General features: G+C 42.3%; 1 non-coding gene and 1 pseudogene across 2 annotated transcripts in view; one reads left to right on the top strand and one right to left on the bottom strand.

Moving 5' to 3' along the window:
• The window catches only part of LOC143392808 (uncharacterized), a 44,048-nt pseudogene that overhangs the window by 7,201 nt on the left and 20,247 nt on the right, over nt 1-16,600 (top strand). The window lies entirely within an intron of this gene.
• Nucleotides 13,863-13,935, bottom strand: Trnav-cac (transfer RNA valine (anticodon CAC)). Its single transcript has one exon. It is a non-coding gene; the product is annotated as a tRNA-Val (tRNA).

The following is a 16,600-nucleotide window of genomic DNA, read 5'->3' as shown; positions in this document are numbered from 1 at the left end:
CCTGAGTTGCTGGGAGGTCATTTGGTATTTACAGGTGTGGGCCACTGTGCCCAGCTGGATCTTTTCATATATGGTATTTTAACCTAAATATGCTTTGGGCTGTTCTCATGCATGCATTCATTCAGTTTTACTCTGTATACTAACCTCTTTTTTTTGTTTGTTTTTGTGGTGCTGGGGATTGAACCCAGGGCCTGTGCATGCTAGGTTTGCACTCCACCACTGAGATACATTCTATCATTAACCAATTTTCTGTGTATGTGTGGGCCTCTTCAGTTCTGTTTTCCTTTCCCATGATCTATTTGTTAGTTTTTCTGTTAATAACATAGTGTTGTGAATAGTGTGGGTTCAAGGTCTTTTGTGTATGTAGTCAAGTCATCCACTTTTTTTTTTTTTTTTTTTTAGAATTTTCATATTTATTCTTTAGTTTGGGGCAGACACAGCATCTTTGTATGTGGTGCTGAGGATCGAACCCAGCGCCCCGGGCATGCCAGGCGACTGCGCTACCTCTTGAGCCACATCCCCAGCCCAAGTCATCCACTTTTTGTTCCAGAGATTTTCAAAAAATCATGCCTACCAGATTTGGTAAACCAGTTTTTAACTGTCTAGGAAAAGGTGTATTTTGGGGCATTATACAATTTTATAGATATATGTGTGGGAGGTGCCAACTTGATAACAGTGAATTTTTTGTGGGGGAGAGTACAGGGGGTTGAACCCAGGAGTGCTCTACCACTGAACTACATTCCCATCCCCCTTTTTTTTTTAATATCTATTTTTTTTAGTTGTAGTTGGACACAGTACCTTTGTTTCACTTATTTATTTTTTATGTGGTGCTGAGAATCGAACCCAGGGTCTTGCCCGTGCGAGGCGAGCACTCTACTGCTGAGCCACAGCCTCAGCCCTCCCACCCCTTTTAAAAAAAATTTTTTTTTTTTTTGTCATGGATAGACATAGTACATTTAATTATTTATTATTATTTATTGTTGTGGTGCTGAGGATCAAACCCAGTGCCTCGCGTGTATTGGCAAGCGCTCTACCACTGAGCCACAACCCCAGCCCACATTCCCACCCCTTTTTCTTTTGGGACAGATTCATTCTAAATTGATCAGGCTGTCCTTGAATTTTGGATCTTCCTACCTCAGCTGCCCAAGTTAGCAGGAATCACAGACGTCCACCACCATATCTGGTAGACTTTGAACTCATCTGTTATGGTTTAGATATGAAGGGTCCCCCAAAAAAAACCTCACATGTGAGACAATTCAAAAAAGTTTAGAGGTGAAATGATCGGTTTATGAGAGCCTTAACCTAATCAGTGCGCTGATCCACTGAATGGATGAGCTGGGTGGTGATCTAGGCAGACAGGGTGTGCTGGGGGAGGGAGGTCACAAAGGGGGCATGCCTTTAGTGCACACAGTGTCCCTGGCGAGCAGAGCCCGCTCTGCTTCCTTTCTGCCATGTCCTGAGCTGCTTACCTCTGCCACACCTTGTAGCATGTTGTCTGCTCGCTCAGGCACAGAGCAATGGAGCTGGTCATCTCAGACAGACCTCGGAAACCATGAACCCCAAATAAACTTCCTCCTCTTGAGATCATTTTTGTCAGGTCTTTTGGTCGCGGAGGCGAAAAAGTTGACTAAACACCATCCTTTCACTTGTTTTACTATCCTTTGATATTCTCCAATAAAAACTATAATGTTTTTCTATTAGTATCCTGAATCGTCCTTCGTGAGTCCTGTTCAGTATTTAATTCCAGTTGGTCCTATAATAAACCATATATACATAGAGCATATATAATGTTCTTTTAGTGCAGTCACAAAAAAATGCATTGAATTTGTAACAACAGACGATAAATATTAACTACAGACCATCTCTAGATTGAACATCCACATTGTACTAGGGGGAAAATGAGGTAGGCTGCTTTTGATGAACATATTATTACATTTCAAACATTCAGAGGGACAACTGGAGTTAAACAGGTTATATATTTTTGGCATCAACTGGTTTGGAACACCAAGACCTTCTTTGCAATTAGGATGGTGAGGTCCATCCCAATAGTATTTCCCAAATACCAGCAAGGGTCAAAGTTTGTTCTTAAGTATCTCCAAGAATAGACAGTCTCAGGACGTTGCTGTTAAGTCTCATGCACACTAAATAGCAGTACTTTGTTGTGAGAGGGGCTGACCTCTACAAAGAGCAATTGGAGTGACCCAGTAGCACAACAGGTGTTCTGTTCTGCTGCTGCTTTACCTGCTAGTTCCGGTGCGACATTGTAATTGCTGTGTGAGAGGATCTGGGTGTGATGGAAGTACCCGAGTGTGACAATCGAGTGGTGGCATATTGAGAGAACATAACATCGTGAAATTATTAAGAAATGAGTCTAGATCTCTAGTGCCATGAGTCTTACCCTTCCTCCTGGAAATATATGTGGGATGTTTAGGAGTCAGTGACGTTTGAGGATGTGGCTGTCACTTTCACCCTGGATAAATGGGCTTTACTGGATCCCTCCCAGAAAAAACTCTACAGAGATGTGATGCAGGAAAACTACAGGAACCTGACCTCGATAGGTAAGTGTGACATTCCCTCTCGTAGCCAGTCAGATAACAATTGTTACTTGCTTGTCAATACTGTTCCATGATTTGGGAGTGTGGAAAGGGAACATTCTGGTGAATATACCAGCCCGGTCACATTATACCATGAATCTAGCAAGAATCTATTCTTTTTTTTTTTTTTCTACAATATTGTAATTAGTCACAATGGCTTGTTTTGGTCTGCATTTTAGAAAAACAATGGGAAACTCAAGCCACTGGTGATTACTACAAAAATTTTAGGAAAAATATAAGGTAATTTGCACTCACAAGAGAAAGCAAAGTACATCATGAATCTTAGAGTAACATAAAATTTTAAAAACAAGCAGATGGTACAAATGTGCTCAGCTTCAAATTGATTTAATCTCATTTTTCTCCAAAAATGCATACAGATTGAGCATCCATTATTGGAAATTCTGAGATCCAAAATGTCCCAATAGAGGCCACATCTGTATCACTGACATGAGACCACAGTGGTCCTCTCCCAGCTTTTAATACACGGACTGTATTCCATACACAAATTATTAAAAATGTTTTTATGAAATTACGTTCAGGTTTTGGGTATAAAATGTTGATGAAATAAAAATGAATATTAGATTTAGATTGGGACCCATCTTGATATCTTATTATGCATATGCAAATACTACAAAATCCAAAACACATTCGGTCCCAAGCGTTTTGCATAAGGAATACTCAACTGTATTTAAATGTGCTATAGATATTCAGTGTTAGCAAAATACTTTGAAGCATTAGTAAGGAGCCAAATATCCATATCACTGTTTTGATAACCGCTGTACTCAAGCCATCCTCTAGTGTATTCAGTTCATTCAGAGTCAACAAATGTTACAGAACATAAAACTTCCGGGATATTATTAATAAACTCTTAGTGATGTGCTTCTCATTTTTTTGTATGGGCAAGTAGTACAGAGACTCTATAAAGATGACAGTTGGTGTGGTGACCACTTCAGCCCGATTCTCCATTCTGTTGTGAACAAGTAAACACCTCCGAGAGTCAGACCAAGTGAAAGCTCTGTGTGTGGAGAAGTGGTCATGGGTGACTCCCCCCTAAATGCGCCCCTGCCAGCTCACACTGGATACAAAGCACATGCATGTCAGGAACACAGAGAGAATTCATATAAAGATAAGGAATACCCAGAAGCCTGCAGGTATCCCCAGTGCTTTCAGAAGAGGGAAAGGATTTACACTGGGGAGAAGCACCAGGAATGTAAGCAACTTGGGCAAGTCCTCAGTCGTCCCAGTTCCCTTCCTCTACGTGAAAGAGCTCACCCCGGAGAGAAACCCTCGAATGTGAGCAATGTGGGCAAGCCTACCATAATGCCAGTGCCTTCAGAAAACATGAAGTAACTCACACCGAAAGGAAAGCCTGTGTGTGCAAGCAATGTGGAAAGGCCTTCAGTAGTCCTGGTTACATTCAAATGCACGAGAGAACCCACAGTGGAGAGAAACCCTATGCATGTAAGCACTGCGGGAGAGCCTTTACGTTTCTCAGTCCCCTCAAAGACATGAAAGAACCCACTCTAGGGACAGACCCTATATATGTAAGTGTTGTGGAAGGGGATTCAGTTCTTCCTGTTACATCAAAATACACGAAAGAACCCACAGTGGAGAGAAACCTTATATATGTAAACCATGTGGGAAAGCCTACTGTGATCCAGGTCCTTCAGAAAACATGAAACAACTCACACTGGAGAGAAACCCTATGTCTGTAAGCACTGTGGGAGAGCCTTCACTTTTCCCAGTTCCCTCCAAAGGCGTGAAAGAGTACGCAACACAGACAAACCCTGTACATGTAAGCAGTGTGGGAAAGGCTTTCATTCTTCATATTACTTTAAAAGCCATGAAAGAGCACACAGCAGGGTCAAACACTATGTATGCAAGCAATGTGAGAAAGTCTTTTATGATCCCTGCTCCTTCAGAAGACATGAAAAAACACATTGAAAGGAAAGCTTACGTGTGTAAGCAGTGTGGAAAGGCCTTTAGTTCTTCCAGTTACATTCATAAACATGAAAAAACGCACACTGGAGAGAACCCCTATGTATGTAAGCAATGTGGGAGAACTTTTAGTCATTCCATTTCCCTTCAAATACACGAAAGAGCTCACACCGGAGAGAAGCCTTATGTATGTGAGCAATGTGGGAGAGCTTTCAGCGAATCCAGTACCTTTCACAGACATAAAAGAACTCACACTCGGGAGAAACCCTATGCATGTAAGCAGCGTGAGAAAGCCTTCAGTCAATCCAGCTATGTTGTCGTACACGAAAGAGCTCACACTGGAGAGAAGCCCTATGTATGTAAGCAGTGTGGGAAAGCCTTTAGTTCTTCCAGTTCCCGTAAAATACATGAAAGAAGTCACAGTAGAGAGAAGCCCTCTCGCAGTGGAAAGAAGTCCTGTGTATGTACGGATTGTGGAAAAGCCTTCAGTCGATCCAGTCATGTTCTCAGACATCAGAGAACCCAGGCTTGTAGGCAACGGATGTGTGAAAACCTTCCCTCGGTGCAGTCACATCCTCCTACAGGAAAGAAGTCAAATGGAGAGTGACCCTGAATAAAGAATGTGGGAAGACTTCATCGTCACATGGAGACTCTAGCAAATGTGAGAATGCCGAGACAAGACCTTGACGGGTGGATGGAAAGCCTGTGGGAACGCCTGAGGTCATCTTGGCTCATTGTACACCTAGGAGTGAACACAGCGCGGAGAGAAACCTGGAATAGAAGACGAGTGCAGAAACCTGTGAATGGGAAAAATAGAAGGAATTTGTCAGTTGTAACAAAGAGTTTGAACATCTTCCTCATGTAGTGGGATCCTATAAATGTCATTAATGTGAAAAACTGCAGTTAAAATTGTTTAAAATGCTCTGACAAATATACTACCTGAAGGAAATGTGCTAAAAGTCTAAATGTACCGGGTTCATCAGTGACTCACTTCCGCACTATGTATTTCTGGTTTTTACTCTTGAAAATAAAGCTCATGGGCACATACCTCTGCAGGTTTTGTCTAGGCAACAGGCGTTGAGTTTCCCTTTTCAATTAAATCAAGTGATGAGTATTTTTCCTTTCATTTTGGCCATGTTGGATCCACAGGCAAATTGAAGCACAGTTCGGATATGCCAGGAAGCTTGATTTCTATGTAGTTTTCAAAATACTTATATGGTACACTAAAAAATGTGTTTTTGTGAGTCGGCATTTTCCTACTGGCTTCTTTTGACAGGTTTACCCTTTTACTCATGTTTGTTCTCTCTCTCTCTCTCTCTCTCTCACACACACACACACACACACACACACACATCATTCTTGGGGACAATTTACAGTTTTTACATGGATTTTATATTTTTCACTTTGATGTATAGTTTATTCAAACAATATTCTTTTTTTTAAAAAAATAACCTCAGTAGGTCCTTTTTTAAAAATATATCTGTTTTGTTTATTTATTACTATGTGGTGCTAAGGATTGAACCCAGTGCCTCACAGAGGCGGGCACTCTGCCACTGAGCCACAGCCCCAGTCCCCATGTTCCAACAACATTCTATATGTGTTTTTTGAAAGAGTTTGCTAAGTTTTTTTTTTTTTTTTCTATTTTCACAAAGTCTAAAAGTTTTTTTTTTTTTTTTTTTTTAAGAGAGAGAGAGAATTTTAATATTTATTTTTTTAGTATTTGGCGGACACAACATCTTTGTTTGTATGTGGTGCTGAGGATCGAACCCGGGCCGCACGCATGCCAGGCGAGCACACTACCACTTGAGCCACATCCCCAGCCCTCTAAAAGTTTTAAATACAATTATAATAATAATTGAGAGCTAATTTATGGAATATATTTACTCATTAGAAAAAAAGGTAATTCTTTTTCATAGGAATCACAATTTGCTTAACTGTGAGCTCAAACTTATCATTCCCCACCAACTAATTAATTAATTACAAATATTATCTATATAAAATCATCCTTAGCTCAAGGGTCATGCAAAATCAGATGGTCAGAGCTGACCTCAGACCTTAGTTTGATAATCAAGAAATTTTTCACTGGAGCCATGGAGAGTAACAGATCAAAAGAAAGCAAAGAACAAGAACAAGAAATATTATAACTTAACATTTTTTTTTCTGAAATACATGCATGTGCTTCTTTATTTCACATTTCATTTTATTTGACTTTGCCAAATACATTTTCTTGGAGATGGAGTAGAATTACTTAGCAAAAATGAAAAGGAAGAGAAAGAATCTGCTTAGTCTTTGACTTCCAAAATAAAACTTTTTCATTTTTAGTTAGACCAGAATATTGATGTCAATCACAAGTAAGAGAGTCAAACCTTTTTATAATTCCTTAATTTCCTATCAAGAACCAAGTTTTTGGACTGGGGATATAGCTCAGTTGGTAGAGTGCTTTCCTCGCATGCATAAGGCCTGGGTTCAATCCCCAGAACTATGCACACACACAAGCGCGCGCCTGTGCGCGCACGCGTGTGCACACACACACACACACACACACACAATAACCAAGTTTCACTGTCTGATATTCTGATACCTATTGGTACACTAAAGAGTTTGGCATATTTTTTTTCCCTTGGTTTCAAAAGTTATGTTTTGCTTTCTGCTTTTTTTAATTTTTTTTTTTTTTTAGTTGTAGATGGACACAATATCTTTATTTTTTTTATGTGGTGCTGAGGATCGAACCCAGTGCCTCATACGTGCAAGGCGTGCACTCTACCACTGAGCCCCAACCCCAGCCCCTCTGCTTTTATTTTTAATGGATGCACAGAAACACAAGTGTACATATTAATAGGAAAATATAATACTCCTTATATGTATAGATTGTGTGATGCTCAAGTGAGGTTAAACATGTTTGTTTCCTTTCTTTGTGGTGAAACCTTTCAAAATCCTTCCTTCTAACTTTGAACGGTGCAGTGAGTAATTGTGATCTATTTCTCTGCAATAGTAAGTACTTCAGCGCTTCTTGTTCTATCTTGAACAGCTTTCTCCCACCCCACTCTCCACCCTTGGGTAATCATCATTCTAGTGTCAAGCCCTGCTAGGTGAACTTGTTTAGATTCCATGTGAGAGTGAGATCAAGTCAATTTGTCCATCTGCACCTGAGTTTTTTCACTTAACATAATCTCCATTTCCATCCATGTTGTTGAAAATGACAGGATATGTATTCCCCTTCCTCTTCTTTATGGTACTGGAATTCAAATTCAGGATTTGGTAAATGCTCTACCACTGAGCTACATTCTCAGCCCTGATTTCGTTCTTTTTAATGGTTGCATAGTATTCTACCCCATATATTTACCACGTTTTCTTTATCCATTCATTAGTTGAAAGACACAAATTGTTTCTGTTTCTCAGTTATTGTGAATGGTGCTTTGATGAACTTGGGGGTACAGATGTTTCATCAATATTCTAATTTCATTTCCTTTGGACATATACCCAGTAATGGAATTATTGGTTCATGTGGTGCAGAGGATCGAAGTTATATATTTTAGTTTAGGAAATTATATATTTTAGTTTAGGTTTAATCTCCATATTGTTTTCCATAATAGCTGTACTAATTAACTTTTCCACCAAAAGTGACCCTTTCCTCCCCATTCTCACTATTGTTATCTTTATTCTTTTTTATATCAGTCATTCTTACTGATATATCACTGTGGTTTGGATTAGCATTTCCCTGGTAAATAATAATGTATCTGTCGACCATTGTATCTCATCTTTTGAGAAAGTGTATTTAGATCTATTGTCCATTTTTTGGATTGGGTTATTTGTTTTTTAACTATTAAGTCTAATTTGGATTGATCTTTGTGACGGGAGTGAGACTCGGGGTCTGATTTCATTCTTCTGCATTTGGCTGTCCAATTTGCCCAGGACCAGTTATTGAAAAGAGTATCCTTTGTTCACTCTGTGTTCTTAGCCTCTTTGTCACAGTCAGGTGGCTGTAGGTAAGAGGGCTCACTTCTTGGCTTTCTGGTTTTTTCCATGGATATTTATGTCTGTTTTTGTGCTAGTGCCATGGCTGGGTTTTTTTTTTTTTTTTTTTTTTTGTGTGTGTGTGTGTGTGGGGGGGTCTCTGTCCATTTTAAGATTGCTTTATAGCTCTGTGAAGAACGCCACGCCGTTGTCATTTTGCTAGGGATTGCATTGAATTTGTAAGTTGCTTTGGGCGGTATGGGTATTGTTAACAATATTTATTCTTCCAATCTATGAACACAAGATGTCTTCCCACTTTTTTGTGTCTTCCTCAGTTTCTTTCATCTATGTTTTGTGATTCTTACCTTAGAGATCATTCATTTTTTTATTAAATTTATTCCTACATATTTTTTTCCTTGTATATGGGATTGCTTTCTTTGGTTTCAGACCATTCACTATCGGCATGTCACAATTCTACACTTTTGCTGTAGATATTGCTATGTCATGTCTCCATTTCCACTTGTCTCAAAACAACTTTTAATTCTGTTTATTTATTTACATGTGTATTTTTGGGTCAGTACTGAGTATGGAACCCACAGCCGTCACATGACAGACTTTATGACTGCTGCTGAGCTGCCTCCCAGTCTTTAAATTTTTATTTTGAGACTGGGTCCCGTTAAATTGCCTGTGCCAGCCTCAAACTTGCTATCCTCCTGCCTTAGCCTCCTGCTTGCTGAGATCACAGGTAGATGTCACCACATCTGACTTAAATTCCTTCTTGATTTTTTTTTCTTGATCCACTGGTTATTCAAAAGTGACTTATTTTCCGTGTGTTTGTATAGTGTCCAAAGCTTTCCTTGTTATTGATTTCTAGCATGATTGTGCTCTGAAGAGATGCTCAGTATAATTTCAGCTTTTGATATTCCATTGGGACTTATTTTGTCATCTGTCACCATCTTTCTGGAGAATGTTCCAGGTGGTGATGAAACAAATGGCTACTCAGAGCCGTTGGAAGGAAGGGTCCGCTGTCGTTAGTTCCGTTGATCTCTGGAGCCGGTGACTCTGCTTTTCTTTGTTCATTTTCTGTCTGGACCCTCCTGTCTGCTGCTGAGAGTGGGATGGGATCGTCCGTAGCTATTACTGTATGGGAGTCTCTCTCTGCCTTTAGAGATGGACGCAATTCTGTCTTACTAGTGCTTGTTTTATATGTTGGATGTTCTGATATTGGATGCATATGTATTTAGAATTGCTGTTTCTTCTTGGGGGATTGACCCCTTTGTGACATGCAGTGACCTTCCTGGTCTCTTTTTATTTATCAGTATGGCCACTTCTGCTTTCTTAGGTGTCATATTCCATCCCCTTACTTCAATTCAGTCTGTGTATGTCCTGACGGTGAAGCAGGTTTCTTGCAGGTAACGTGTAGTTGTTGGGTCTCCTTTTTTTAATCTATTCAGTCATTCTGCGTCTAAATTGTAGAATTTAATCCATTTATTTAAGGTAATTATGTAGCTTGTTTTGTAATTTTGCCGTAGCTCCTTTCCCCCTCTTGTGGTCTTACTTAATGTCTAAATGAATTGGCATAGTACTATGGTACTGTGGTGGGGGAGGGTACTGGGCATTGAACTGAGGGGCACTCGACCACTGAGCCACACCCCCAGCCCTATTTCCTATGTTTGTATTTTATTGAGAGACGGGGTCCCACTGAGTTGCTTAATGCCTCGCTTTTGCTGAGGCTGGCTTTGAACTCGAGCTCCTCCTGCCTCAGCCTCCCGAGCTGCTGGGATTACAGATGTGGGCTACCGTGCCTGGGTTACTGTTTTCATTTGTGCTTATTGTTTTTGGTTTGTCTCTTCCAGATTTTTGTTTCTTGGTTACCATAGAGCTTACAGAAAACATCATTTTTTTCAACTGAATCATGCATTTAATATTGGTAGAAATGCAATGGCAAGCTGAAATTAAAATAGTAAGTGAAGGAAATACTACAGCATCTTAAGATGGGTTCACAGAAATATAAAATTGGAACAGAATCAATGTTTTAAACATGCATTGTTTCCTTCCAATTAGTTATATTCTCATGTAAAATTACTGAACAATAAATTTTTAAATGAGAGCAACTTAACATGATCCTAAGGATGGGGTCGGGAACTAACCAAAGAACAGGGCGAAGTGCACTCAGAAGGCACTGCAGTGTCTTTTGCATTTACTGAGAAGATACAAGCAAACAGCCCATCATAATTATGGAATCCATGTGTAGATTAGTCAGCTTTTCATGACTGTTGACCAAAATACCTGACAGGAACGACTTAGAGAAGGAAGCTCTTGGTTCATGATTCCAGAGGACTCGGTCTGCATGGCTGGCTGGCTCCCAGCAGGAACAGGGTGGAAGGGCCGGCAGAGGGAAGATGCTCAGCTCAGGCAGCTGGGATGCAGAGCAGGGGTGAGGGAAGGGGACTGAGAGAAGGTACATTTTCCAGGGCTTGCCCCCCGACCCACTTCTTCCAACCAAGTCCCCTCAGCACCTGAGACTGTGGGGAAAGTTGCAGGTCCAAACCATAGCAATATGTTTACAACGGAAGGTGTTTTTATCTTCATGTCAGCTTTGCTTTTCTCAGGTAGAGGGCTTATTTTGATCATATTTGTCCTTCACTCCTCATTCCAAAAACTTCATCCTGCTGATGTGAGATGCTCTTTGCCAGAGACCACCAGGACTATAGCTTTTGTCACATGATAAATCTGTCCCTACACCATAACTGGATCTGTGGCTCATCGGTATCACCATTCTCCATAGAATTTCCAACAGGACTGGGTGTTCCTGGAGGGGGTGCTGCTTGCATTGTGTAGTCAGACGTTGCCCGCTGAGGGATGCGCTGAGGGGGAACACCGTTCTGTCTGAGGTGATCACCAGAGTCCACACGACTGTGGAGAGATGCCCAATGCATAAGGTGCACCAGTAGTCTCCGCGGTTCCAGGATGGGCACTTTTCTCCTTTTGTCAACATGATTGTAAGGATGGGAACGGGAGGGGAGTTCCTCCCGTCGTGACACAGTGAATGCCTCGTACCATCCAGTGAGAAGACTGCATTGTTAACCAGGTCGGCCTGTTTCCTGTCCGTTGCTGCGACCTTCCTGGTTTGGATTTACATAGTTAGAATGGATTGCCATGTAGTGTTCATAGCAATAGGTTTGGTTTTTTTTTTCCTTTATGCAAACACAGTGCCTCTTCTCTCTGAACATTCTAAAATGGCACCTCTCTCCTTTGTCGGACTTTGCTCACCATCTCCTAATTAATTATTAGTCCAAACTTCTAGCATATGTAATGCCTCTATGAACTTGCTTCTATTCACGCATTCTCTGTTTCAAATTTATTCCCTTTTTAGTTTGTTCTTTGAAGTCCTACGTGGCAATGTCACGTGGAGTTGAGGGCTTTCAGACATAATAAGGGTTATATGAAGTTCTAAGATGGGCCCTCAGATTATGGTGAGCATCCTGAGATGTATAGAGGGAGATGAATTTCTCTGCCACGGGAGTGTACGGCACAAAGTTTTACACGTGCAAGCCATGAAAATGGCCTTCACTAGAAACTAGAGTAGCCATCATCACCTAGATCTTGGCCTTCTCAGGCTCCAGAAGGGTGAGAAATACGTGTCTTCCGAGTTGTTCCTACAACAGGGGAAATCCTAAGTAGTGTTCATACCTGCAGAGAGGAGCAGTGTGATATTCTGTTGTGTAAACATATTTGTGGATATTTGAGTGAGTTGACTCCCATTTGGAATTCCCACGGAATTCTAATACACATCCAGTCAACCAGTTGGGTGTGCGGTGTACTCGTATATCTACCCAACTGGACTAAAATATCAAGTTCCCACAATCTCCCCCTCCCTACATATTGGAGAAATTGCTAGAATGACTCACTGAACTCAGGGGAACACTTTACTTACTACTACTTGTTTATGACAAAAATACAACTCAGGAACAGCCAAATGCAAAAAGTGTGTAGGGCAAGGTTTGGGGGAAGGGGACTTTTGTGGAGCTTTCGTTTCATTTCCATCTGGTGGTCCTGCCTTCTGATATCCCACCCTCTGTGTGGTCAGCGTCCACAGCCCAGATGCTCTACATAACCCATCGCCGAGGGGTTTTCATGAAGGTTCCCGTATGTTCTCAGGATTGATTAGCTTACTGGGCTTCGTAGTTAACTGGCTTCCAACCCTGCTCCCTGGATGATGGAGCTCGGCATTCCAACCCTGTTGTCAATTACAAATGAAAAGAGTTGTTTAAAATCTCAACCCTTTAAACCTGCCTTATTCTTTCTGCTACCAGACCATTCCCAATCCTGAGGCCACAGAGGAGTCCCCAGCCAACAGTCATCGCATTAGCATAGAAGACACAAGCCTTCTCACCCCAAAGATTCAAAGGGTTTTAGATCAGAATCCCTTGGATCGGAATCCCTAGACTAAGACCCAGTAGTGCGATGTTTGATGTACACTATCAGTGAGCAGGTGGTGTGTCAAGTTGTGGAGAAGAGCAGCAAAGCAAATGGCCCAAGATATCACCACGCATCCTATAAGAGCATTTCAGACGGATTGTTACATTGGTGAGCCAGAACCTCAGGGAGACTCAGTAGGATTGGTCTGTCCTCTTGTGTGGGATGCGCAGGCATTGTCCTAAAAATGACTGGACAGGTTCATGGTGGTTGGGTTGCATTTGAGAGACAGTTTCAAGTCATGAGACAGAACACGTCAATCCCCTGACACACGGCCCGTGATGACAGGTGCGCCTGGGACATTCTTCTTTGTCCTTCAAAATCCCAAAGCTTGAATGCCTCCTCTTCCATGAACCTTGTCAGTTTCACCCTCCCTTACTCTAAGTTCTCACAGCGTCTTGTCCTCTTTTACGTCCTCATGGGGTGAACAAACGGTGTTTCATGGTTATTTGATACAGAAATATTCCATGTGCTGAGAATCAGCAGTGACTAAGTAAGGTATTAGCTGCCCTCAGGGAAGCTCTCCTGTATCCAGGGATGACAGAGTGGTCAGAGGTGTGAAGAGGAAGGTACAGGTGTCTACAGGAGCTATGCATAGTCAGGGGCTGGGGGAAGCTTGGTTTGAAGCAGGTGATAATCTGCAGTGGGAAACAGGCGTGAGACCCCTGAGTCCAAGCTGAGGACAGTCTTGGCCTGCAAAGGAAGGGTCCTGAAGAGCCCCTGGGACTTCCTGGGCACTTCCTCCAGCTGGTGAGAACAACTTGAGGAGGGGGGAGATGATGGAAGCTGGAAAGTACATCCGCATGCAGATGGTCTTCAGGGATTTTGTCCCTTCTGGGGTTGTCACTCTGGTTTTCTTGGAGCTGTTTTCTAGACAGGGTTTCTTTTTTTTCTTTTTGGGGGTGCTGGGGCTTGAACCCAGGGCCTTGTGCATGTGAGGCAAGCACTCTACCAACTGAGCTATATCCCCAACCCCTAGATAGGTTTTCCTTATGGCCTCCATAAATTTGCTGGATTCAACCAGTAACACATACATGAAAGAAATGTGTGAGTATCGGGCTTAGAGAAAGGGTGTGTGAAGTTGACAGTTTCTGTAGTTCAGAATGTTAACCTGACTCCAGGTGAGCGTGTCTGTCTGAAGGTGGGAGAGTTTTCACACTGTGAGGAGAGGACAGCAGGACATGGTGAGTTCTCAGATTTAAATCTGTGGGTTTCCCTTCCTCAGTGCCAGGGAGTGATCCGCTCTGGGGCTCTATTTCCGCAGTCACTTTGGGCCTCCACCTTGGGAATATGTTTAACCTTCTGAACGTGTGTTTTTCCATGTGAGCTTGGTTGAGGCGGGCAGCCTGTCTGAAGGAGTTCAAACGTTTGCTTTCTTCCAACTTGATTTCTTTGTAGAGTATTGCTGCCATATAACTCCAGTCTCTCCATGAGTAAAGAATTATATTTCCTTGTTGGTATGTTATTCTTTTCTTGGGTGAAAATTAATAGATTGAGAAAAAAAAAAAAGGTGCAAGAAAAGCCTGACAATTCAGCCAACTTCATAATCACAAACTTCTGGCTTCTGGTAACACAAGGCCCTCCTTCTATTCCATGTGCCCAGGTGTGGGCAGATAGCCTTCTCTCACGTGGGGGTTGTCTTCATGGGGCTATGCTCTGAAACGTCACACTTGTCACCCTTCAATTTGCCATTTTCAGGGGGAAGGAACAGGAAGAGCCCACTGGGTACAGTGAGAAGAAAGTGTCAGTTTTGAAAAAATAGTATCAGATTCTGCTGAAATGCAGTTTCCCCTAAGGACAGGTCAGGTCCAGGCCTGGATTTTTTTTTTTTTTTTTTTTTTGCTGTCGCTCAGGACTCAGGGGGCGGGTCCTGGATCACTAGCCAATCAGAGGCATAGGGGTGATGTATGCACTGTCCAATCAGGAGCGCAGCTGGGCGGGGATGCGGCTGCTCGCCTGACCCTTTCGCGATCCTGTTTTCTGTAGCCTCGGGACTAGGTCCCTGTGGTGCTGCCTTGCGAGTCTCGGCTGCTCTGCGACGTCCACTAACTGCGGGGACAATGGGAGACCCCGGGAGCCGTGACGTGGTGAGGGTTGGAATTGGGGCACCCCCGACTGGGAGAGGGTCTGCTGGGAGCCCGCGGGGAGCGGCTGTGGGCGGAGCCTTGGCTCTGCAGGGTCGGGGGCCAGTCTGAAGGCCCTTGGGTCCGCAGGGTGGTGCTGGGCCTGCAACGGGGACCGAGGCGTCCTGTTCTGTCCTGCAAGGCCAGCTTCTCCGGGCAACTCAGCCCGCAGCCCGGCTCCTCCCCGAGCTGGGGGGTGACTGTGGGGTGACTGTGTGCGTCTTGGTTCGAGCTTGGAAGAGCTGGGAGCGCGGGGTCCCCAGTCCTTCCCTTCCCCTGGGGTGGTCCTGCTTACCCTGAATTTTCTAAATGTTTGGGAATGGGGGTGCCGACCGTGTGCCTGGTTTTACCTCCAAGGGCTAATACATGATAAATTTTCCAACAGAATGGGAAAATTTTACTAGTGTGTAGACGGTGGACTAATTCAAATATGGTCGGAAATCTTAATAGGTTTATGAATTTATCTTGTGACTTCTTGGATGCGTATTTTATTGTGTGACTTGCCAACACTTAGAAGGATCTAACTTATTTATTCTTCTTGCCCATCTAGCAATGAATATCTACTCTGTATGGTTCTGTATTGATCGCCTCTGGCAGGGAGCATTTTTCTTATGCAGCTTTTCATGTATGTGAAATAGTCTATCTTTCTCCTTGTGCTGTATAAGTGTATTTTTAAAATTGAAATTGAGGGGCTGGGGATGTGGCTCAAGCGGTAGCGCGCTTGCCTGGCATGCGTGCGGCCAGGGTTCGATCCTCAGCACCACATACAGACAAAAGATGTTGTGTCCGCCAAATATTAAAAAAAATAAATATTAAAATTCTCTCTCTCTCCCTCTTTCTCACTCTCTCTCACTCTTTCTTTAAAAAAAAATTGAAATTGAATTTTTTATAGTTGCTATATAGAAAAATGATGGATTTTTTTTACATATTTACCTATTGTACTACCTTGCTATGATCCCCTATTAAATCCATGAAGTTTTTCTTTGGTTCTTTGTTTTTTGTTTTTATTTGTTTTTTTGAGGGACAGGGATTGAACCCAGATGTGCTTTACCACGGAGCTATACCCTGAACCGCTACACCCTGAGCCGTTTTTGAGATAGGGTCTTGCTAAGCTGCCAAGACTGTCCTTGGATTTATCATCCTCCTGCCTCACCCTGCCAAGGTTTACAGATGTGGGTCACCACACAGGGGTCTTTGGAATTTTTTTTTTTTTTTTTTTTTTTAAGAAACCAGTAATCTGGTTTGTGAACAAAGACCTTTTTTGTTTCTTTTTAATTTCAATGTCTTGTTTGCAATATTGGGAATTGAACCATGGCCCTTGTGTATGTACAACCCAGTCATTTTTAAAATTTGTATGCTGAGATAGAGTCTAAGTTACCCAGGCTGGCCTTCAATTTGTTATCCTCTGCCTCAGCCTCCTCAGTAACTGATATTACAGTTCTGTGATACCATGTCTGGCTCAGTATCTTATTCTTTCTTGTTCTTATTCTTTCTTGTCTTGCATCTCTGCAT

Source organism: Callospermophilus lateralis, chromosome 1 (assembly GCF_048772815.1).
Source record: "Callospermophilus lateralis isolate mCalLat2 chromosome 1, mCalLat2.hap1, whole genome shotgun sequence".
Taxonomy (NCBI): domain Eukaryota; kingdom Metazoa; phylum Chordata; class Mammalia; order Rodentia; family Sciuridae; genus Callospermophilus; species Callospermophilus lateralis.
The sequence above is the reverse complement of the archived record's forward strand: the minus strand, read 5'-3'. Positions and strand labels throughout refer to the sequence as shown.